Here is a 22,953-nt window from a genome sequence, read left to right on the forward strand (position 1 = left end):
TTTACTGCCACTTTTAACATATATGAGATATGCTATTTCAACAGGGTGAACAAAAATGGAAGTACTTAGCACAATTCCACATGCATTTGGGTTTGAGCAGCATTTGAGTAGCAACTTTTGAATGCAATATCTGGTGTTTTTCTTAAAAAGAGATACGGCAAGGGAAGATTAAATTGAAGCAAGGTCTTCACCCTCATCTTTACAGCCCCTTTCAGTGGGCCGTTTCCCAGCCTGTGCCTGCCTTAGCTGGCAGCCGTGCTCCCCAAGCAACTCACGCGGTGGAACCCGGGGGTCCCAGGCCGTGTCTGTCTAGGGGCAGGGTCCGAACCCCGGTTTCTCTTCATAGACCCGGCCCGAAATGCCAGTTCATGGGAACAGATACCTGCTGCCGCGGGGTGGCAGCAAGTTTCCAGTCCACGCGTTTCAAAAGGCGAATCGTCTTTTGAATCCGTGTTCCAAGCTTCCTGTGGCGTTTCCTGAATACCGGAGTACTTTTGCTTACGCTGGTGAAAACTATAGTTCAGCTCTGCTGTTTGTTCTTCTTGTGTTCTGTTCTGTGCTTTTCACCTGTTCCTGAAGGATGGCAGATGACTGCAGAAATGCAAAATGCCAAATCACTTCAGAGCTCCTAGTGCAAAGAGGAGCAGAGCACAGTTCTGGCTACTGAAGCTTTGTTTTTTTCTCCATTCTTCCCCTTGCTAGTAGTGTGCTAATGTACCTCATTAATGTTGTGTCCAGCTCCACATTATTGCAGATTTGTTTCTGACAGTTAGCTTCAACCTCTAGGGCAGTGGAAGTTCCTTGCTGGGATGGTACAGTCCAGCGGGATAAAGAATCTCACAGAACAGTATATCTCCATTCACAACAGAAATAGTCTCATCCCCTACACCTTACTTATCTGGGTTTTTCACTGGTTGCACAATGACTTTGCTGCATATGATTTTAATGAAAAATTCCTTCTGTTGCTTATTGAAGCTGAGTCCAGAAAGCAGGAATCCCCTTACTAGCTAATGAAAAAAGACAGCCTCCACAAATTCGAAATAACCTGAGTAGCAGAATTCAATTCATACTGAAGATTTGCAGCCAGCCACTTCCTTTTGCAACCATGTGTTTTAATCTTTAAGTTGTTCACAGTGAGCCATTCTCATACACCTTTGATTCCCAATCACAGTAGTCCTAAATAGTTGTATGGATTATGGCAAAACTGTGTCTATGTTAGATTGCTTTGCTATTAATTATATTATTTCCATCCTGGTGCTTGTTTCACATAAGAAGCTTAAATGCAAGCCAGTATTCAAATAAGGAGAAAAGGCAAGATGCTAATGAATGTAATGTTGTGGGATCTTATGAAGCACATAGGTGGTAGGGAACGGGAACCGGTCCCTCCTGCCAACATCCATTTTCATAAGAGATTTGCAGAGTGCGATCCTCCCATTTGCAAATGAGAGTTAGCTGAAGTATATAGTCATTTATGCCTATCTAATGAATACTCCCCCAAAATAAATAAATAGAAAATCCAATACTTGGGTATGAAAAGTGATAATGTAAAACTGCTGTTTAGAAACTTTGTTGAGAAGAGAAATCATATTGCTTCTCCTTGAGCTACATCTTCTGAATTTCTGCCTTTACTATCTGAGCTATGAACTGAGGTTCAACCAAACAAACACTGGCAAATCTTGCTGAAGTGGTTTTACTAAGTTCCTGTGTACTTGTCCCCTCTGTTTGAGGCTGCCACTCCCATGACAGGTTTGTGAAACAAGTGCCTGAGCCTCAACTGTTGAGGGTGAGTTTACATAAATGTGTTGCACTGTGCACTTAGTTGCTCCGAGAAAGGAACCTGTTTACTCTTGCTGAAATGTGGGAAAACCCCAGCAAAGTGATAAATAGTTATATAGTGAGTGTAATTTACTTAAACTACCCTATCAAGAAGAACTAGAGATCATCTGCCCATGTCTTAGGAAGCCTGAAATACCTGCTGCAAGGATATTTTAAGTTGCCTCCCACAATATTCTTTTCATGAAGAACCTCTGGTTTCTATCAATAATTTAGAACATTAAAATGCTCTTGCAACCCCTAAACCCAAAGCTTGTTAAACATGTAACATGGATCTTTGCCATTCCCATTTGAGGGACACGGCCCACTGTGGAACTGTGAAGCAGTATAACAAGACTCAGGAAAATGGTTTTGAACGCCAGTTTTGGATGCTTTCAAAGAAAACTATTCATGTTAGGTTTATGCATCTGCCACCCTGCTTCTTACTGAAATTTGTGCTGCCAGGGCTGTAGTTAAACTGGTTAAAGCAGCCCTGCATTATAATTAGGCCCATATGTCGCAATAAAGACGCTTTTGCATGTGCGCAGTTCTAAAAATGGAAGCCTTGGTTTATTATGAATTGGAAAAATATTTCCTAGAAAACAGCACTCTGGTGGGAACCCGCCAGCACTGAGTTTTGCATGGGGGATGCTTTGGTGCACTGCGAAGGCTGTGGCTTTGTTTCTACTCTGCTTCATACCTCTGGCCCTGCCTACTAGAGAAGCTTCCCTCATAGTCACCCGCTGTTTAAAGCAAGTCTGCTGCAGAACATGGTCCTTTTAGTTCAGGAAAGTGGCCTTTCAGGCAGGAGGTGAGAGGAGAGTGAATAAAGGCAGAAACCCAGCAATTTTTTACCCAAGATAAAATATTTAGTGAAATATTTAGTCAGATAAATATAAAATTTCTGTGGAAATCATGAAGTATTGTATCTGTCCTCATGCCAACCTGAGCTGCCATTTACTGACGCTCATTTTCGTGGCCCAGAGGCCCCAAGAGTTACCCGTGCCTGACACCAGCCTTCCCCTCCAGCTATACCCGCTCAACCAGAGCTAGAGACTGCCATCCCACCATGTGCCACCCCTTTTGGGTGTGAGGGAAGGACCAAGCCTCCCCCTTCCCTCCTGCTGGGGAGCCAAACAGAGAAAACGAGGCGGGGGGCAGCCAAGGTCCCACCGCTGGTGGCCATGTTCCGCACCCCTGCCTGCTGCTGCCCCGCGGCTCCTCAGTGCCCCCTGGAGCTCCCTGAGCACAGTGTCCTGAGCTGCTATTGGCTACCTCAAGCTCTGGCCCCACCCCACCCTCTGAGCACACCAATCACGTGCTCTCTGGGCAGCTGCCTCGCCCCCCTCGGTGAGGCTGCTGAAGGTGGGGAGGTGGCCGTGGGCACTTCCTGCAGTGGCTCCCTCACAGGCCCCGGGGTGAGGGGGCAGCGGGTGTTTCGTGGAGCCCTCGTTTTCCTCTTTCCCTAATGAACTTAATCTCAGCGGGAGTGTGGTGGTTTGTGTGGCGGGGTCTACCATGGGGCCCCCGCGTAGGCGGCACATGGCGGGGCCTACCAAGGACAGGGCCCACGGCGAGCAGGGTGGGCTCAGGTTGTCACCGGGATGGTGACAACCTGCGGGCGTCCCCCTGAGCAGGAGCCCCTTGGGGGTCTCCTCTGCTCCTCTCTGCCTTCCTGGGGCTGGGAAGATGAATTTGGGCGAGAGTGTAGCAACAGCGGGAAGGCTGCTAGGGAAACGCACAAAGTGAGCTTAGAAGGCACCGGGGTGCCTTGGCAAAATATAAGCAAAGGAGAGAAAAATGCTGGTCTACTAGGATGCATAGGCAGCAAGCAAGCAGGGCATTTGTTTACGGCAGGAAAAGGAAAACCAGGGGAAAAAAGAATGACACTAAGTAAGGAAAATTTAGTATTTTAGGATGAGCTTGCTGCTGAAATCTCTTGGCCTGGGAATCATCTCACAAGGAAAGTAAGAAATCCTGCCATCTTTGAGAAGGTTTTGAACTCCAGTGGGCAAAGTACTATGATGCATAATACAGAAGCACCATGGTTAGCTCACTGGACACTGTGGAGCAAGGTATTGACTCTCTCTTGGGCATTTGTATTTTTCCTGTTCATCTTTTCTCCTTTTAATTCCTGTTTCTCTATAATTTTCACATCTTTTAATTACTAATTAAAATTGCTTTTCTTTTTTCAATACAGTGAAGGTACAATGGATCAAAATGGGAAAGATATACCGCCAGAAGATACAGAGCAGAAGAAACAGTCATTCTCTCTTGGTTTGAAAGTGAGTATTCTAACAGTGTAAAAGCAGTTTGTAGATTTTCTAAGTCATCTACTTTCTTTCATCCTCATTTTTTTATGGACCAATTGGCTAGGTAGCTCTATTTAGTTGTTCAAAGTCCTCTTTGGTAGGTACAGTGGAACTGGCAGAGTGCAAAGATATTCTAGGGTAAGGGTCACAAATACATTTGTACTGAATTTTTGTAGTGAAAAAAGAATTGATACTAAATTTATAGCAGTTTAACATTTCAAGTTCAGTATTACTAAGCATAGAATTTCAGTTACTATTATTTGCCCCTATTCTGAAAAAAATAATTATTTGTCTTATCTTCATCGCATAAATCAAAAGATTATTTTGTTTCTCAGTGGTGCTGTACGTATCAGTACAGTTGGTCAGAAGATCAGTAAAAGGCAGGTATCTGATTCTGCTTTGTCCCTTGGATTGTGTGTCCTTAAATAGTTATTTATCTTAATGAAAACAGCTCACTTGCTTCCTTTCATAAACTTTGAGTACTCTTTGAATAAAGAGCCACTGCAATCCCAACAACAGGCATTCTGCCTGGACTAGTTTCTGGTCTAAGCCATGCTGCTTACGTTTATATAGAAGTGGTCAGTTTCTCATGAGGTTTCAGTAAAATAAAATTATTTTTAATATATAAGTTTTGTATCCAGTGCTTAATAATATAGGACAGCAAACAAATAGCACGTTCTTCTCAGGGTTCAGTGCATCATCTTCGCAACATCCTAGTAAGATTTTGGCTGGCACTGAGGGCTGGACATAAGCTAAGCAGAGGTATACACAATGTTATAGCTTCCTTAGGTTTCTCCCTCCTAGTGATCTGTTTTATACATGTATCCTTACACATTGTTCCAGACAAATTACGTTTTTAAACTAGTTTTGGACAATTTTATTAATCAAGGTATGATGTGGAAAATTAGAGATTTTTTTCATGGAGCAGTTGACATCTACAGTCTGTTATAAACATTATAAAAGATATGCATAACGTTACAAATCAATCCAAAGGGAATGTATTCTGTCATTATTGTGGAGTGCTGCGAACATGGTTCATCGTCTCTTATGTGATCATCTTGCTTTTATCCTCATACCTAGCCCTTGATCATTTTTATACTATGTTTAGATTGTAAGACTTTTGTGGCAAGGATGATTGGTTTGTGTTGTAGGAAGATCAATGGCTATCAAACTCTTACCAAAACTTCTAGTTTTTTAAAAATTTAAGTAATAATAACATTAATAAAAGAAAACTTCGTAGTCGTCCATAGAATTTATTTTTACAGTCCTGCACCATTTATGTGAAAAATTTTCTATATTCTTTTGAGGTATCATCAGAATTGTTGCCATCCCTCACATATATTAAAAATGAGCAGCAGAAGTACCCGCAAGCACACATGGATGGAGCAAGCACACATCTCTCTCTTCTATACTATACAGTCAGCAGTAAGATCTAACAATTGGGATGCTGCAGCATGTAACAAACACAGCTTTCTTTCTAATGAGTCTATTAGTAGCAGTTGTTCACAAATAGATGTTGCAAAGGAAAATGCTGAATCACCAAGAACAGGAATGAGAATCCCAGACAGTTTCATATCTGAAGATGTCAAACAGCTGTCTAAATCAAAGTAAAAAAAATCTGTTGCTGGAGGGCACAAAAAAGCTGATGTTTGTGACCCACCGCAAAAATTTATACTCCCTTATGTTTTTTTGATCAAAAATTGCCTTCTTATGCCAGTTTCTTTGATCTAAGACAAATGTTTCAGTGGGGAGATATTATGCAAGATACAACATTTCAGGAAAGAGAAAAGACTCCAGCCAACATTCGAGACTTTCTCCATTTCTACATTACACACTTCTGACAGTGAGCAGTCTGTACTGATAACTATTTATGGATGTCTCAGAATAGCACAAACAGGATTAGCCAGGAACAACAGAACAGAAATTAAAAGAAGGAAAACAGTCAAGTCTGAATTTCAAGAGACAGCTCCTGAATATAAGAACTCAGATATTACAGTCTGAAATCATTTCCAAATAACAGAAGCATGAATATCTGGGACATGGAAAAAGATGTTTGTCAAAGCAAAAGTAGGCAAATGATCTGTTACATTTATTTACACAAAACATTTATTTTTTCACAGAAGCCTGCAAGAAATCTCAAAAACACATACAAAATCATGACAGGCATTTGGGAACTCTCTCAGATCCATGATGTGTTACATTTGGCCCTCATGCACAGAGGCAGTTAATTCTTACAAGTTTGTTAGTTGCTTCTGACATTGAATTCAGTGGGAAACTTGGCTCGGATTTCAGTGGGAGTTGGATTCATGTAAAAAATTTTCTCCTTATTTGAGCAAAGCACTGGATTCTCAAATGAATGACACCTTGGTTTTTTAACTCTACATCTGCTCTGAAGTGTATTAACAGGCTTTTTTATGGATCTGCTACAGCTAATGCCTTGCATACGCTATGGCCATTCTATGCGGAAAGGCTACCGCACCAGAGCGTCTTTGATCCCACCTGAAGAACAGAGGGGACAATCTGTGCCAAAGCAACACTTTCCATATTTCTCCCCTCCTCCCTATCTATAGCTTCAGGGCTTCATATCCATTTTTCATATATTACTCTCTCTGTGTGTTTGTGTGTGTGTGCACGTGCGCATGCATGGCTAAGAAAAACACCAGTTAATGGCTCTGAGTGGCCTTCCTGCATAACTGGAGAAAAATTAAACCAATTTTTATAGCTTCTGGATTATCACACATAATCTCAAATCTCCAAGGAACAATTTGGTGGAGACTGTATGTTTTCCACCATTACAATACTTTGGGTAGGTGAGTCTGTAGCTGAAGACTGCCATAGCATCCACTTCCTTATGGCCCTCAAGAAGCTGACAACCGTGTAGGCAGCTCGTTTCAATTGGTTCTCATGCTGTCTCTGCCAAGATGTTCCTCAGAGGCCAACAGCAACAAAATCCATGCCCAGATGACCAAGGAGGTTTTAACATGGGGACAGAATGAAACAAGCTGAAATAAGAGCTATTTTTCACTTCAAATAGCAGATGCAACATCAGTACAAACCTGTCTTCTCTCATCTGCCAGCAACCCACATCTGTGAGAGCATGAGTCGTTAAGTGTTGACGTCTAGCCATTTTTTGGCATAGTGACTGAGACTGGCAATACAAGTGCCAAACAGTGATGATAACATGAATTATTTTTTCTCTTGACAGTAAAAATCTCTCTAGTCCTCCCACTGGAAAGCAGGACTAGGCCTATTTTTTTTTTTCTAAAAGACAACAACAGCAAACAGTAGGCATTTATCAGTGTGGATACCTCACTGCAAGCGTTGGGTCCTGAACATCAGTTTAAATTACAGCATGCAGAGGTCAGTGTTCTGCCTTGTTACAGCATACTCCCACTTATTTTAGAGAAAAAGTTGTATTACATATGTGTTAACATAATACATACTTTTTTGCCAGTGTCAGAAATACCATATGTGATCTTCCACAATCTGAGGGAACTGCAATAGAAATTAGTATAACGGCATTGTGAAGAGGAAAAAGCCATTCCAAAATTTTTTGAGAGAAGCAAATTACAGACCTTTCAAGATACTAGAGGGAACAACTCAGAAGGCACACTATGTCATCCCTTTGATTTTTAAAGATTCAATAATTTTCTCTGTTTATCCTGCATATCCTGTTCTGCATCACGAATTTAAATGGGAATGACTGCAGCTCAGCAGAGAAAGCAAATAAAACTGTAAGTACTGTAGGCAATGAAAAAGTTGTCATTAATTATTCTTCAGACTGTAGTAGTAGCTTGAAATTGAGCCTGGAGCATGACCTCCTCATGCTGTACAAACACAGCAGAACAAAATGACTCTTTCTCCCAAATGTTTTACTGTTCCTCAGATGTGGAGCAGCTGGAGGGAAACATAAGCCTTCAGACAAACAAAGTACATGTATTTCTTTGTCTCTGCGGGAACATAGTAAGTTGCTGTTTATATAACAAGTAGTATGTCTTTTTCTGTTCAATGTAATTCCCAGTCTAGAGAGCTTGGCTCAGCTAACTGCTGTCTGAGATATCCCTGGGTCAGATGTGATCCTGAGAGTAGGCATGTTCTGGGTTGATCAGCTCACTTACCTAACCAGGTTGTGACCTGCCCAGACTAAGGAACTCAAGTCTGTCCTTCCTCGTCTGTCATCCTTTTATTTCTCTCTCTCCTTATTTTTGCATATCCATCTCTCTATATATATTTCTCCATTGTCTCCTACCCTCTTTCCAAAAAATGCCTTGGTTTTTCTTAATCACCTTTTCTTTCAGAGTCTACTCTTGTCAGTCATGAAGCAGCCTTTGCTTCCAAATGCCCAGGGAACGGCCCCACTTTCAGTTCGCTTTGTTTCAGGGACAAATTTCCCAGTTGTATTCCTCCCTCCTTTTCCTTTCTCCTTTGACCCATCAAACTCTCTGTTTTATGACAGGATTCCCTCAGTCCTGATTACAAAGGAGATCGTCTGCCAGACCCACAACCCTGTCTTCAGAGTGTTAGCAACATCTTTGGCTTGCCTAGTTGTCATAGCTAAGAAGTTAGCCCTGTGCTATTGCCTTGCCAAAAAGATTCCCTTCTTTCCAGGTACCCAGAACAGCCACAACCATTCTCTTCAAGCTACTCAGAGGTCTCCACTGCTGGTAGCTGCCTGGTAACTCTGCTCTTTTTCTGTCTTCACCATGCAAATAAGTTACTCCCCGGAGGCACATGGGATTGTTAAACACAGCAGATGAAAACAGTAATTTCTTCAAAGATGAGATACCAAGCATGGGTGCAGAACTGTTGCACCAGATGGTGTTTATGAAGATACCTGAGGAAGAAGTGCCGAAGCTGCCTTAGCTAGCCACCGCTTGCCATTCTTTCAGAATGCCACTGGGTGAGAGCTATGTAAGAATTTCAGATTTACTCTAAAGCTCTAAAGTATTCTTCTCAGATGCATAAGGGGTGTGGGAAAGAGCTGAGTGAAAACCTCAGCTGGGTTCTACTTTGCTCAGCTTTAATTGTATTCCCACCCAGAGGCTGGCAGCTAGGTGGTGAAGTACTACTTTGTGTTTTGGTTTCTTTTTTTAATGATCTGATCTGAAACCGATAGAAATTAATGAAAATCCCCAGGCTTCAGTGAACTTTGGATTAGGACCATAAAGCGTGAAATGGATTTCTTCTGACATAAGAAAGATAACTATTCAGTGAGTATACTGGCTATTTTCTGGTAATAGCGGTCCCCGCTTTAGAATTTTAGTTTGAAAGGACACGTAACTTGATTCCCCAGACATGTACTGCTGGGAGAAAGCACTGCCTCTGAAAAACAGTGTGCAAAAGGGTTCTAGCTGAAAGAGAATAATATAAATATGCTATAGAAATTATTTCTTTAAAAAAAGGAGGTGTTTTAATGCTGCCCAAAGGCAAGACTGTGCCTTAGCTCCTGGAGACTCTTGCTTCACAGACTGGTGGTGGTGTCACACTTGGGGAGTGTCGTTCCCTCGCAAAGTGATCTACAGAATGATAAAGCAGACTCTATACCTCTGATTCCTTCTGCACATACAAACACACTCAAAATGTGAATCTTACCTCTATTTAGATGAATTCACACTGCTGGAGTAGAATATGTAACACAAATTAAAGCTTGTGTAGATCTTAGAACAAGTGCCGATAAAACAAAAGGAAAGTAGTGCTTGTGTTTCAGTTGTAGTACTATCATAATTGTTCACTGTCTGTAATTTGCAGGAAAGGCAGATTTCCTAGTACAAAACAAAGACTGCATAGTGTCCAGGAGGTCAGCTTAGGCTGTCTTTATTTATGGTGCTTAAAATTCATGGACAAGCTAAAGCACGTAAAATTGCTTAAGAGTCTTTGAAGAAGTCCGTGGAGGGAAAGCAAATGAGAAGGAGGAAGGCACTCTAACCTGTGTTTTGTATCAATATTTTTATTGATATAGTAATTTTTACTGTGAAGAATTTAATACAAATTATTCTAACATCATTGCTGAAACTAAGTAACCAAAAGCTATGTAGGAGAAATATATTCTATTTTTCCAAGCTTTCAGTATCTGCTACGCCTTTTGAGGAGTAATTGGAGCTATTAGTTCTCATCTGTAGTTACCTTTATTAAAAGACGTGAGAGTCTAACTTTCAGTGATGGTTGTGATGTTGGATGTTTAACTCCGAAGTGCTTTATTCCACACAGGGTGTTTATTCACCACACTCTGCCTGCATGCTGCTGGGGAAGCCTCGCTGTCTAACCTGGGTCTTTGAATTTGTTATGCAGCAAGATGAGTAGAAGTTACATCTTTAAAGCTGATCTTAAACCTCTCCCCTCTCTTCTCTCTCTCCCCCCAAGTCGCTCTAGTCAAGTTTTCTTTAGTTCTCTGATATTTCAGGCTTACATACACAGTGTGGGTTCTCATGCAACAAATAAAATACATAAAACAAAAAGCGTTTTTTTGTCCTTTTAAGGCTGCCTCTGCCTCTGATCTAACAATGCGGCAACACCACTTTTCTTTGCTCTGTGATCAGTTCTGTAATGGCTTGCACATTTAGGAACGGCTGTGTCACAGTGGGTTGTTTTTTCTCACATCTGAAGTTCAGCTTCACCATACAATTATACCGTAGAGGGAACAGAAGACCAGGCTCTTTTGTGAATTATATGTAAACCACAAAGAACCAGGGACATTTCTTACATTGGAAAGAAGTGGTCCATCCCCACCACAACTTTATAATCCTCACTGCTTTATCATTGTATTTTAAGAGTAACATGCAATGGTGGCATGATGCAGCAGAAATTTCCCTCCTTTGTGCAGTGGAGTAACTATTTGCCTTGTACAGATTTGCTGTAATATCTAACAAGTTACAATACGCAACACTTTGTTCTAACATGTAACAAATTTCCACTGTTTGTTAGCTTGTGTGATTATTTGTTTTTTACGCAGTGTTTGACAGTGACAGTGACAGTGTACTTTTGCATTCATGCACCCACTTAGAAATCTCAGTGGATTTCACTGGCTGTCCCCAAGCTCCCAGAAACAGGCGCTTGGTGATTCAAGCTGTGAGCATGAACAGGGCAGTGCAAGAGAAAGTTTCAAAAACTTTTACAAGGTAATATCCTTTTTTTGTTGTTTTCCCGGAGTAAAAGTAAATATTCCTGTCTTGTTAGTTTTAGCTTGTTAATATACCTGTTTTATTTTACATGACATTGTAGCTTAATATTTCTGTTGTGTTATATGCATGGTGCACATACACACACTTGACAACTACTGACCTCAGTAGCTAAAAAGCATTAAAGCCACTATAAGGAACAAACACATGCATGATATAGAGTCTACTCTCCCAAGTCACACAGACAAAGTATGACAGCTGGAAAAAATATTCAAGAGCTATTGTCTTTAGTTTTTTTTATTATGCCTTGTAAACCGTGCACTGCCCCAAAGCAGATATAAATTATGCTTCTCTTGATTGCAGAAGTCCCTCTGCATTGCCGGAGTAGCATGAACAGGGCTGTATATAAATGATTGTCACAACTAACAGTTATAAATTCTGTGTAATTCAGGTGCAAAGCCCTGCCTGTAGTTTCTTGAGGGACTGCAGAGAATAGAGTAAGATGCTGCAGGGTTTTGAAAAAAATGCTAGAGCCTGAAGCATGGCAAGAGTTGGAGATGTGGCACAAATCACAGCAGATAGATACACTGAGATTTGCAAAAGAACAGCTGCTAGGCCCTTCTTCCAATTGCTTCACGGGATTGCCTTCTGTATAGAGAAGGGGGATAAGTAAATTTGAATGGAGACACTTAAAGACAGCCCAGATCCTCTTTCCCATCTGAAATGGCAATCACTCAGAAAGCAGACATAGGAAAGTATTATGGGAATAGCTAGGAAACCCCTGTTTTCTTTAATGTTTGGGGTTTTTTTTGTTTTGGTTTGTTTTTCCCTGCTAAGCTTGTTTTGTTGTAAGGGAAGATTTTGAAAAGTTCCTTCTTTGTGAGATGGGAGAATAATATTAGCAGGGTGAGTGGCACACAGATCATGCCCAACAGTAGGTCTGCAGATTTGGAGCACTGCTGAGCAGCCATTGCGAAAAAAGTGAAAACATGTTTGCACTCTCCCTATGTCCTGGAGTATTCTGGGGCAGGCACAAGCCTGTTGGCAGCAATAGCATGGGAAATGGTTCTCAGGTCTGTAATTGGTCGTACTTGCAGCTGATCCCTGGCTCTTAAAAATTATGTTCATACAATCAGGGAAGAGAAATTATCAATGCAATTAGTCCCCACTTACTGCTTCTCAGGCACCGAGAGAAACAGACTGTGCTGAGCTATGCTCCAGTGGGCTGCCACATTCTTGCTTTGAGTATATTATTTCAAATGCATTATTTTTAGAGCCTTCAAGTCTATAAAGACGTATGGATGTTGGATCAGGGCCAGCTCTGACTGCACCTCTAAAAGGGGTGGACACAAAGAGCTATTCAGGGTAGTGCAGGAGATGACATACAGATCCGATGAGCTCCTGGACTGTTTTGGGCCAGCTGTGCTTTTCTGTTCTGCAGGGCAGCTAGCTTATGAAAGGTGCTTATGTGCAGTTTATTGTTGGACCTAAGGCAGTCCATGGCTGTGCAAAGGAGTGTGAATTGACTTCAGGAGTTAGCCTTAGCATGCCATAAGCAGGCAAAAGGTAGCAGAGCCCCTACACATAGTTGTGTTTCAACTGCTGCGCTGCTTCATCTTCCAAGATACAGCAGCAGGACCACATCTCTGTGCTGTGCATGTGTCGTGGTTTAACCCGGCAGGCAGACAAGCACCACACAGCCACTCACTCACTTCCCCCCTCCCCCCGCAGCGGGATGGGGAGAGAATCAGAAGGGTGAGAGTGAGAAAACTCGTGGGTTGAGATAAGACAGATATACCCGTCACTGCTGCTCCAAATAGTCTTTTGCCAGCTGTTTCCTATACAAATTCAATGATAGGATTAGCACTGCCAGCATTATACTTTCCACCACTGCTTCCATTTGTATCAGTAGTCCCCGTGAAATAATCTTATCTTCTAGGGGAAAGATGGAACATCATATTAAACAATAACTCTTCTCAATGGGAACTGTAGCCACTGGTGAAGAGAAGACGACAGGTGCAGATATGTCTTCATATCTGTCATGACAAAGAAGGTGGCAGAAGTGGGAGCAACAGATTATCTATAATAAAGTTCATATCTTTCCAACTTCCATTACTATGAACATTGTTCAGAAAACAACAAAGAAATCCAGACAGAGCATTATTTAATGTGGAGGCTCTGATGGGATCTTGTCATGGAGGATATTTATTTCCACAACAGCTCTACCAGCTGCTACTACAGTATCAAGAGAAGAGGTAGAGGTGAGACCCAAAAGAGCATGAGGACCAAAAAGAAGTTGGAGACAGCAATTTAGAGCAATTTACCCCTAAGTATAGAAAACAAAACTGTTATTTCTACATACTTTAAAAGCAAAGGATCCAAAATTATATCTCATGGTTCTGATGCAAAATGTCAACCTTGTAGAGGCATGGGTAACTTGGCAAGCAAAGTAGCATTGCCATCCTTTGTGCAGAACTGGCAGAGACTCTGTGAGCTCTTCAAAAACTAGCATCTTCTTTCCTGTCAATATCTCAACTCTTAAGCCAGGAAGCTCTAGGAACAAAATGACAATAATTCTTACGGTGGTGATGGCATAGGATTCAAGTGCTGGCAAGACTTTTTGGATTGGTTTTTTTTGCCACTTGATGGTGATAACCCATGCAGATGTAAGCTTTTGTGCTTCGCCCAGAAACAAAGGGTGGAGGAAGCTCCCAGGAGGCCTGATGCACTCTCCCTTATACACACACTCAGTTTTGTAAAGCCTTGTTTCCTAAATGTTACATTGTTCTGATGTCTGGAGAGATTGTGACTATAGAAGCCTGATGCCGTCCCTGTAGCTGTGTAAATCAGGGTCAGCAGAAATATAGCAAACTACAGTATTTGATTAGGAATTCTGTATTTACTATGGGACAGGGCAGATTTTTATGTTTTCCTACAACAGTCTGAGCTTTGGTGAGCAGATGGTATTAGCATAGAGTAGTGGATGAATATCCTGAAAAAGGTTCTTCCACTGCACATTATTCACTTTTACAACCTTTATGCCAAAGCTATGAGGCAAAGGAATTTAGTAAGTACCAGAGGCTTCTTGACTTCAGATCGAGAATCAAATTTGACAATGCAACAAACAGTTGTCTGAAGATTAGTGTCAACCATATTGCTGATTTTTGTGAACATCCTAGTTTTGTCTCACCTGTTTGTCAGAAGGAACATAAAGGATGTGTTCTGCTAACAGGAGCAAAGTGACTGTGGAGGATGTTTCTCATTGGTGTTTTTTCACGTAGGAGAGTTTGACCAGTTTTTCACAATTTATGTAGTATTTTTACAGGTCAGCCTGTCGAGCTCACATGTATAAACACATGCATGAGTGTTCATGGTTTCAAGAAATCCAGTATAATAGAAAATTCAACAGATGCTCATACTATGTGGTTGCTACCATCTGGTGGCTATCTCCATACACTGCATTTTTATTTGCTAATTATTTCTGTCCCTTCAAATAACAGTGATGCAAAATTAATGCGTTTTTTTTTTAAACGTGCCTGTTGTGCAGTATCAATTCTTGCAGGTTTGCAGAAGCAACAGACTGTCACAGAGGCTGTGTCTAATCTGAACCTTCAGCCTTTGCTGTGGTACCCATATTTTCACAGTGCAAAAGCTGGAAATGCTGTTGACATGACACATTCCAAAGGTAATGGATTCTTATTCCTGATGCTATATTGGGAGTGTAGAAACACCATTTTCTCAGTTTCAGTGGCATCTTGTATGTACCATCTTTGAACTGCTGATGGCAAAAGGAGATTTGACTCATGTAGGCAGTGAGTTAATGTTGGCAGCAGTCTCAGCCCAAGTGTGGACAATTAGCTAGCAGCCCTAGTGGAAATGCTTTGCTTTGTCTCCGTGCTAAATCACTGGTATGGCTGTCATTCTCTATTAGCTCCCTGTTGTGACCCATGAAATGGCAAATCAGGTTCACACACAGGCACTTGAGCCTCACAGGCACCAGTCCCAGAAAACACAGCATTGCTTTCACATAAACAAATGCCACTGTGTGAAACTTGTGCTTTGAACCTCTAAATTCCAGAAAAACTACTTTTTATTTTATCTTGCTACTACTCCTGCACTTATAGATAGACTGCCTTACTGGATAATCCTCAGTTTCCCACCTGCATTTCCAAAGTATTTCTGGCTGTTCCCATGTGACCTCTATCGTTTCCCTTTTTGCCCTATAACTGCATATACAGTACATGTATTGTGTACAAGATAGTGCAGAATTCATGAAAAGAGGTGTAAATCAGCCCATGCTTTATGGAGACCAGACCCCTGTACCAAGATGCACCATCAGAGCTAAATACTGCTGCTGACAGGTAATTACACAGTCTATCACACATGACCATATCCCGCTACCTAGTGTGAACCCTGGCACTAAGAAGTGATAAAATGATCCTCTAGCTTCCTATAAGCTGAAGTGAGGCAAGTTAACCAAAACTGTACTTAGTTACCATGTTAGATATCACTGCCCTTCCCTGCAGAATTGCAGCTTTGTGTCACTGACAGTTTTTCTAGAAAATATGGACTGAGATCATTGTTTTCTGGGTAGACATTCAAGATCTGGAGAAAGCTTTTGTAATCTTTACCATGTTTTGTGTATTTATGTTGGACTAGCCATGTGCTGTCCCTAATAAATTAAACCTCTCAGTGCCCTCATTAGATGGAAAAAGCAGTATTGTTCTGATTTATTGAGGAACAGGGAAGATTGACTTGTACTTTAACCATACACAGCAGAGGTCAGGCTAGAACCTGCACTTTCTGAATTTCAGTCAGAGAGGCCTAAGTTTTGCAAATGGCAGCCCACGTTCTAGGAAAAACAGGTTCAGCCTGTGACCTGTGCATGTGACTGTATACATATGCACAAGGTTGCAGCAAATGCTTGCAAATCTGGCATCCTTTATTACACATGCAATTGGTATCACAAAAACCTGTCCGTCAGTATAACATCTACAGAAAAGAATGTGTTGCATTCTTCTTACTGGCTTACACATATGGAAGCTAAAAAGGTTGAAAACAAGGGACTCCATCTTTTGTATATTGTTTTGGAAGAGAAGAGAATGATTTAATTCTGGCTACATAGGTATCTTGAACCATCAAGAGTGAATATAGCCATTGCCTGCAGGTACTACTTTTCCCGAGAAAATGGCAGCAGCCAGTACTGAAGAGTAACATTAATCAATGAACCTTCTGAAGCAACTTTCAGAGATAACCTATGAATGAAAAACCTATTTCCCAGAGCAGGACAAGGGAGCTGTCAACATACCAAAGGCACAGAAGTGAAGTGAACAGAAAGAAGTCATGCAGTGAAGCTGGTAAGGTATCTGGTAAGGATACTGGACAGAGATATCCAGCTCTCCAAGCCAACATGTTCTTTGCTAAGGTGGCATTTTACTGCCTTTTCAGATGATAAGTAGGTGTTGATTTTGTTCTAGCAAGACCAGCTGGCCTATCTGTGATTCTCACAGTTAGCCTGGATTTCCCATGAAGCTCTATGTTCTCAGAGCACACTAGGCATTTTCTCTAAACGAGGCTGTGCAATTAAGCAAGAGAGCTGATACTTTGAGGCAAACTCTGCAGAGCTGAAGAAGCCAGAATGATGCTGCTATTTACAGAAACTATGCCCAGGGCCAGCATCCAGGGTTATTCAGAGATAGCGTACAAAAGCTCTCTCTGAAAGGAAAGGCAAAGAAAACCCCTTACTGTTAAGCTGTGATAACATGTCTGTGCTTCGGCAGTGCAAGACTGCAGTCAGATTTCAGCTGACAGTTCTGCTGAGAACTGTTGTAGAGGCAAATGAACTGTTTCCTGCTTCCTATTTATTGCTTGTTTTGTTTGTGAATGCCTTGGTTTGATTTAACATGACAAAGTGATTGCCTAAATAGAAGGTTTCTATCTCTGCAAAAGCAGAAATGAGTTGGAATCCAGAGGAAGCTCCCAGAAGGATTTCTTTTAAAATGGAAGTAGAAAATACCACCTAATACTAATTCCTATATAAGCACATAATTACTCCCATTTCCAATTAGCAACTGAATTCCAGTTCAATACAAAGCACTGTACATAAATCCAGTTCTCGAGAGTAAGAGAATTAAAACATGCATAACAGTAGGCATGCTGCTTGACCTAAGTAGTGAAAAGCAATGTCGATTTTTGCAGTACATATACTAGAAAATTCTCCCTTCATAAGTGAATTTCAAAGCTTATGTAGATTCATTGGTTTGTGAAAGAGTTAGTTTTTATTCAGTGTTTCAGCCTGTACCCATTTTAGTTGAAGATTTGCTGAATATATATTTTCAAGGCCAAATGACATCATTAAGGTGTCCATCCTGTAAAATGCAGGCCATAAAATGACATCCAGTGACGGTACAGCCCGTAAGTTTTTGATAAAAGACGAGACCCTGAGTGTGCATGTAAGTTGTATGCACTTACAAAAAATATATGCACATGTACTGTGCAGAAGAAAAGACATATTTTGTATTACTTTTTGTCTGGTATTGAGAAATGTGTTGCAAATGTGCTCTTTCATATCCTGTAATATGCTCAGCACCTCTGAAGCACATAAAGTGAATTTAAGATGCCCTCCTTTGAGAGCAGGAGACAGGAGGCTTGTTTTTATGCTTGGTCTTTTAGGATCTTCTTCCCCCTGATGCTGAAAAGACGTTCTGACTAAAAAAGATGTTCTGACTAGAAAAAACACAAGATAAAACCTTGGACTTTAACAAGTGAGGGACTACAGTTTTTTGGCTTTGGGAGGGACAGGATTTTACTGAAGGAAAGGTAAGCCCAGCTAACATCATAGTTTTGGTTAAATTTCAGCATGAGTGTAGAGTCTAAAGATGAGGATCTACTTCAACAGAATTGCTCTTACATTTGCGTCTTCTGTAACATAATCTCCTTTTTCTTTGTTTGTTTTTTTTTTAGGGGGGTGGAGGGATGGGGAGAGGGGCAGGAGGAGGGCTGTGCGTAAGATGCATTCAACCTGGACAGTCAGAACGAGTCTATGGTTATGATGCTACTCTGTGTGACCAAAAAGGTGAGTTAAAAATAATGCCCTAAACCTTGCTTCATCCAGGCCAGAAGCTGGAGTTATACTTACAGTTTTTCAGCATTTAGAAATCATGGTAAGACTCTGTCTTTTCTCATTAGCTCTCATGGTTGATCTTTTTATATGTATGTATTGTGTTTTCATAACGAGAAGAAAGAATACGAAGTTTCAACTACTAGCACTGTGAAAGCCTCTATAAAAAACAAATCCTGTCAATCCTTTTGTTCCGGTACGGACATGAAATATCATCTGAAATACTACCAGTTCAAGGAGTTTTAAAAGGTAGGATACACAGGAACCACATGCTAGCAAGGGAAATAGTTAACATGGTATGTAAGCGTTTGATTTTTAATTTCATTTTAAAAAAATCCAGGGGTACTAGTAATAGATATAAAAAAGTGAAAAGTGATTGCCAAAACTCACTCTAGACCAGCTCTGTATCATTTCCCTGGCTATGAGACAGATACTCATTTTCAAATCTAAGATTTTAAATGACTTGCCCGGGGCTGCATGGAAACCAATGGCAGGGACTGGATTCGAATCAAAGTTCTTAAAATCTGTTCTCTTTCTGCTAGACCAATGCATTCTTGCCTGACCAATGCAGCTAGAATAAAACTTTTAATATCTTTTAAAGATGAAGAGGCAATATTTCTGTAGTATTGGAGAGGTGGCAAGAGAGGTGGAGCTCACATCTAACAATCTGTGGGAGTATATGTATTGAAATAGGAATGCTCTAGTGTACATGGGGAAATTTGGTTACAGCAGTTGTGCATTTGTATGTACAAACGACCATAGAGAAGGTCAGGGAAAAAACTCAAGCAATTTGTGAGTGAACTTCTCAGGATCAAGATTATTAAACTGCGAGTTTTACAAGGAATAGTAAGACATTTATTTTTCTCTTCTGACTGCAAGGCACTTCCTCACAAGTAGGCAGAAAACTATGGAATTTGAAGTAAAGGCTACATCCACATCTCTCACACATGTGTTTAAACAGTGCAGATCAAAGAAGAGATCAAGCTGCCTGCATGATCGACAGATCTTACGATTACAGTTACAATCCATTTTACAGGCACTCGGGAATTCAGGTAACATACAAGATTGCATGGAATCATGGAAAATAAAACACTTTTTGTGTTTGAGATGTACTCTACATCCAAGGCATTGAGGTAATACATCTTAATTAACCAACAAACATTCAGAAGGGCCTGAACTAATCAAGCAGGGCTTATTCAGCAGGGCTTGACCTATTCCTTCTTAATAGTCACAACATGGCACTTAAAAATGCTGTAGCTCTTTCTCCATATGTTAGAAAGGTAAATAATTAGTATCCTCGTATTTCAGTTAATGAAAAAACCACAATGCAAAATTAGAAGATATTTTCTAAATAGAAAAGAGAAAGAGATGTCGGGTGGTTTTAGCATTAGTTTTGTTCATTCATGGAGATATCAGAAACACCACATAAAGCACAGACACATAACACCGGGCTCGTAACATCTAAAAACTGTAGATTGTACATGTCAAGAAATTATATGTCAGTTACCCCCTGGAAACACAGTACACCCACACTTCAGAACAATCTTTCACATGGATTAACTCTCCTGATTCATTTGTCCAGGAATTCAAGAAAAAACAGATGTACTATTTCCATAGCATCAACTGCAGGTATACCTCAGGTGTTTTCTTCTTAGGGACATTTAAACATCTATCAAAACCTACGCTCTATAATGAAGTTTCTGTGCAAAGTCCTAACAATATGACAAAACTCATATAATAAAGGCATCTGCTGAATACTGTTATCTTTCATGGGAAAACTCTCAATGTTAAAAAAATGTGCACCACCATCAGTTTTAATATTTCTGACATAGATAAAATAACATTTATTCCTGTACCACTGACTAATTTGCTGACTTTCAATTTTTGCACGTGAATGCATCCCAGTTTCGGTGCTATGCCACTATATATATGTATATGTCAATGATCACACATCTACTGCTGTCTTTCCAGCAGTAATCTGATGATAAATAACCATTATTATACAGATTCAGGTGCTTTTAATCCCTCTTTCTCAAAGCATATCTAATTTTCTTCAATTTAAACAGTAGTTTTGATTTTCACAAATGCCTCTGGAACAGATAAAATCATGCAGGCGATCCATCTCCAGCAGGCTCCTGCAAATTGCTTTACTTCTAACCACACTCTTCAGACATAGTATTTTGGCAGCGGTAAGTCACTAACACTCAGTGCTAGTATGTAGTGTTTTCAAGTATGAATCTGGCTTCCTTCTCAAGGCCAGCTCTGTCCCGTGTTGAGGGTCACACTGTCTTGTGAAGCCCATATAAACAATCCCTTATCAAGTGTATTGCTTCTAGTACTGGTTCCAAGAGATCTTGCTGAGATCCTCAACTTTTCTGCAGTTTAACGTATGCAGATGTGCGTTCCTATTGGCTTCAATGCAGTGTTAGAATATAGTTCTGAAAGACCATCATAGGATTGTGAGTATGTAGCAAACAGGAAACCATGTTGAGTGGCTGTCTGCTATATGCCATCCATTTTGTCCTTCTAAACTAAAATGAGTGGTTTTCTTTCAAGAATTCTTTGTTTTACCACGTTTACATTTAAAGACAAGACTTGTATTTTTGTTAGTTCTCTGTTAAAATACATGGTATTCATTTTTTTAAATAAAAATACATTTTAATTAATGTTGCACGTTCTAATTTTTGTGCAGGATTGGTTATAGTTGTAGTTTAAAGTATTAATTAATAGGGAAATACATGATGGCTATGAAGATTAAATAGAACAGTTGGCTTTTTTACTTGAGAACCATTGCTCTGCAGCATCTGAGCTTTTCACAACTTCCTTGCTGCCAGTATCAGTTACTGATATTTTCTGAAACACTGGTAAGTGATGACTGCTGATAAACATTTTAAAATAGCTCTGTCACCGTCAATGTGTTTAAATGTTCTTCGAATCACTTTTTGCAAACTGCATAGTGCTTTGGTTTTTTAACTCAGTTAATTTCTTCTCATTGGATCCATACTGCAGACAGTGCTGGACTTAATAAAACCTTCACTCTCCCTATTAAAGGTAGGCTTTATAGTCAACAAGGTTTTGAGACTTGTCAGTCATTTCTATACCTAAACGATTCCCCCACTCCGACCCCGATGTTCTGGACAGAACTGCCTCTCCTCGAGGCAACCTCATGAGACAGGGAAAATAATGGGGTTGTGTCTCCATAATTTTTAGCTGCCGGTAAGCAAGCAGGGCAAAATTAGTCAATTGGTGGTCCCAGATGCAGACAGTCCTCTGCTTTTTCTTCTGCTTGCACAGTTATTCCTAATGAATATTTTTATTGGTGTTTATTTTTAATGCCTTCTTGTCTTACTGACAAAGATGAATGAGCTGTTTTCTGAGTCTCATTGTGTTTTTATGAATCTCAACAAACAGTTCAGTTCCCTAAACATTTGAAACCCTGTTTTTAGTCATATTATAACTAGACTTTGGCTGTGCTGGGTTGCTAAAGAAGCATCTGCTTTTCCTTAAAAATTGAAAAAGAAGGGAAAAAAGCTCCCACTTGGGAAATCACATATCTCCCTAACTAGAGGGATATGATCCAACATGGCTTTGAACTTGTAAGAAAAATTTCTGTTTCTGAGCTTGACAAAGCTAATGTATGTATTATTAAAAAAAAAAAATCTATTCTCTCCCATGAGAAAGCTGAAATACAGGTCTTACACTGATCAATTTTTAAATGGTCTTCAAGGACTGGAAGAAAGGTTCATATTTGGCATAATCTTCTGACACCTGGAAGATCATTTTTGTTAAGTTTGTGCTCTTTGTTCAGTTAGAAATTTCAATTTTTTTTTGTTAAATGAAATTAAGGAAATTGATCTCGAAATAATAACTTCTACCGAAGATTAATAAATTCTTTTGCGTTTTTCATAGCCTACAAATGCTGTTGCAGCAATTTTTATACTCTGCTTTCACTCCTATCGTTTACCTTCCACTTGCAAAAGCGAACACGCAGGAACAACACGCAGATCTAGATGGTGTAAAGTGCCCAGCTGAGTTAATAACCATGGAAGAAACAAGTTGCCTGACTTTTTTTTGCTTTGACATTTTTGAGCGAAGAAAATACCCGCTTCATCCATTTGGCTGTCAAAAATAAGTACTAAACCAGCCTTCCTGAGCTTTATTTCACTCGTCTCCGTCTTCGGACATTCAGCTTTTCCCACACGTCGCTTTCCAGAAACTCCAGCGCCTGTGGTCGGGACTGGAAATTTGGATCTCAGCTAAAGCGCTGGTTTAGGGCTCTGCTGAGCTACCGGGGCGGGAAAGGCGGGCTGGAGGGGAGGGCGGAGGTGCTGCTGCCCGGCGGTGTACCGCAGCCGGGCGCGGACGCACGGGTCTGCCGCAGCCCAGACCCCGCTGCAAAGCCCGGGTGCCCCTCGGGCGGAGGCGCCGGTGGGACGGGGCGCGGGCGGCAGCCGCCGCCGGGAGGTCCCCTCCCGATCCGCGGGGCGATCCCGGCCCGGCCCCGGCCCCGGCCCCGCGCTGCCTCAGGCGAGTGGCAGCGGGACGGGGCGGGGCTGGGCGGGGGCTGCCCGGGAGCGCTCGCTGCCCCTGCGGC

The 22,953-nt window shown here is 41.0% G+C and overlaps 1 long non-coding RNA gene across 3 annotated transcripts; it reads left to right on the forward strand.

Moving 5' to 3' along the window:
• The first annotated feature begins 3,725 nt into the window (after positions 1-3,725).
• On the forward strand, positions 3,726-10,775 carry LOC142075369 (uncharacterized). 3 transcript variants are annotated; one of them, XR_012670862.1, is made up of 5 exons: positions 3,726-3,887; positions 4,013-4,097; positions 7,579-7,858; positions 8,011-8,087; positions 8,733-10,775. It is a non-coding gene; the product is annotated as an uncharacterized LOC142075369 (long non-coding RNA). The 3 variants fall into 3 exon arrangements; XR_012670861.1 differs by lacking the exon at positions 8,011-8,087; XR_012670863.1 differs by lacking the exons at positions 7,579-7,858; positions 8,011-8,087.
• Positions 10,776-22,953: the final 12,178 nt, after the last annotated feature.

Source organism: Calonectris borealis, chromosome Z, assembly GCF_964195595.1.
Source record: "Calonectris borealis chromosome Z, bCalBor7.hap1.2, whole genome shotgun sequence".
NCBI lineage: Eukaryota > Metazoa > Chordata > Aves > Procellariiformes > Procellariidae > Calonectris > Calonectris borealis.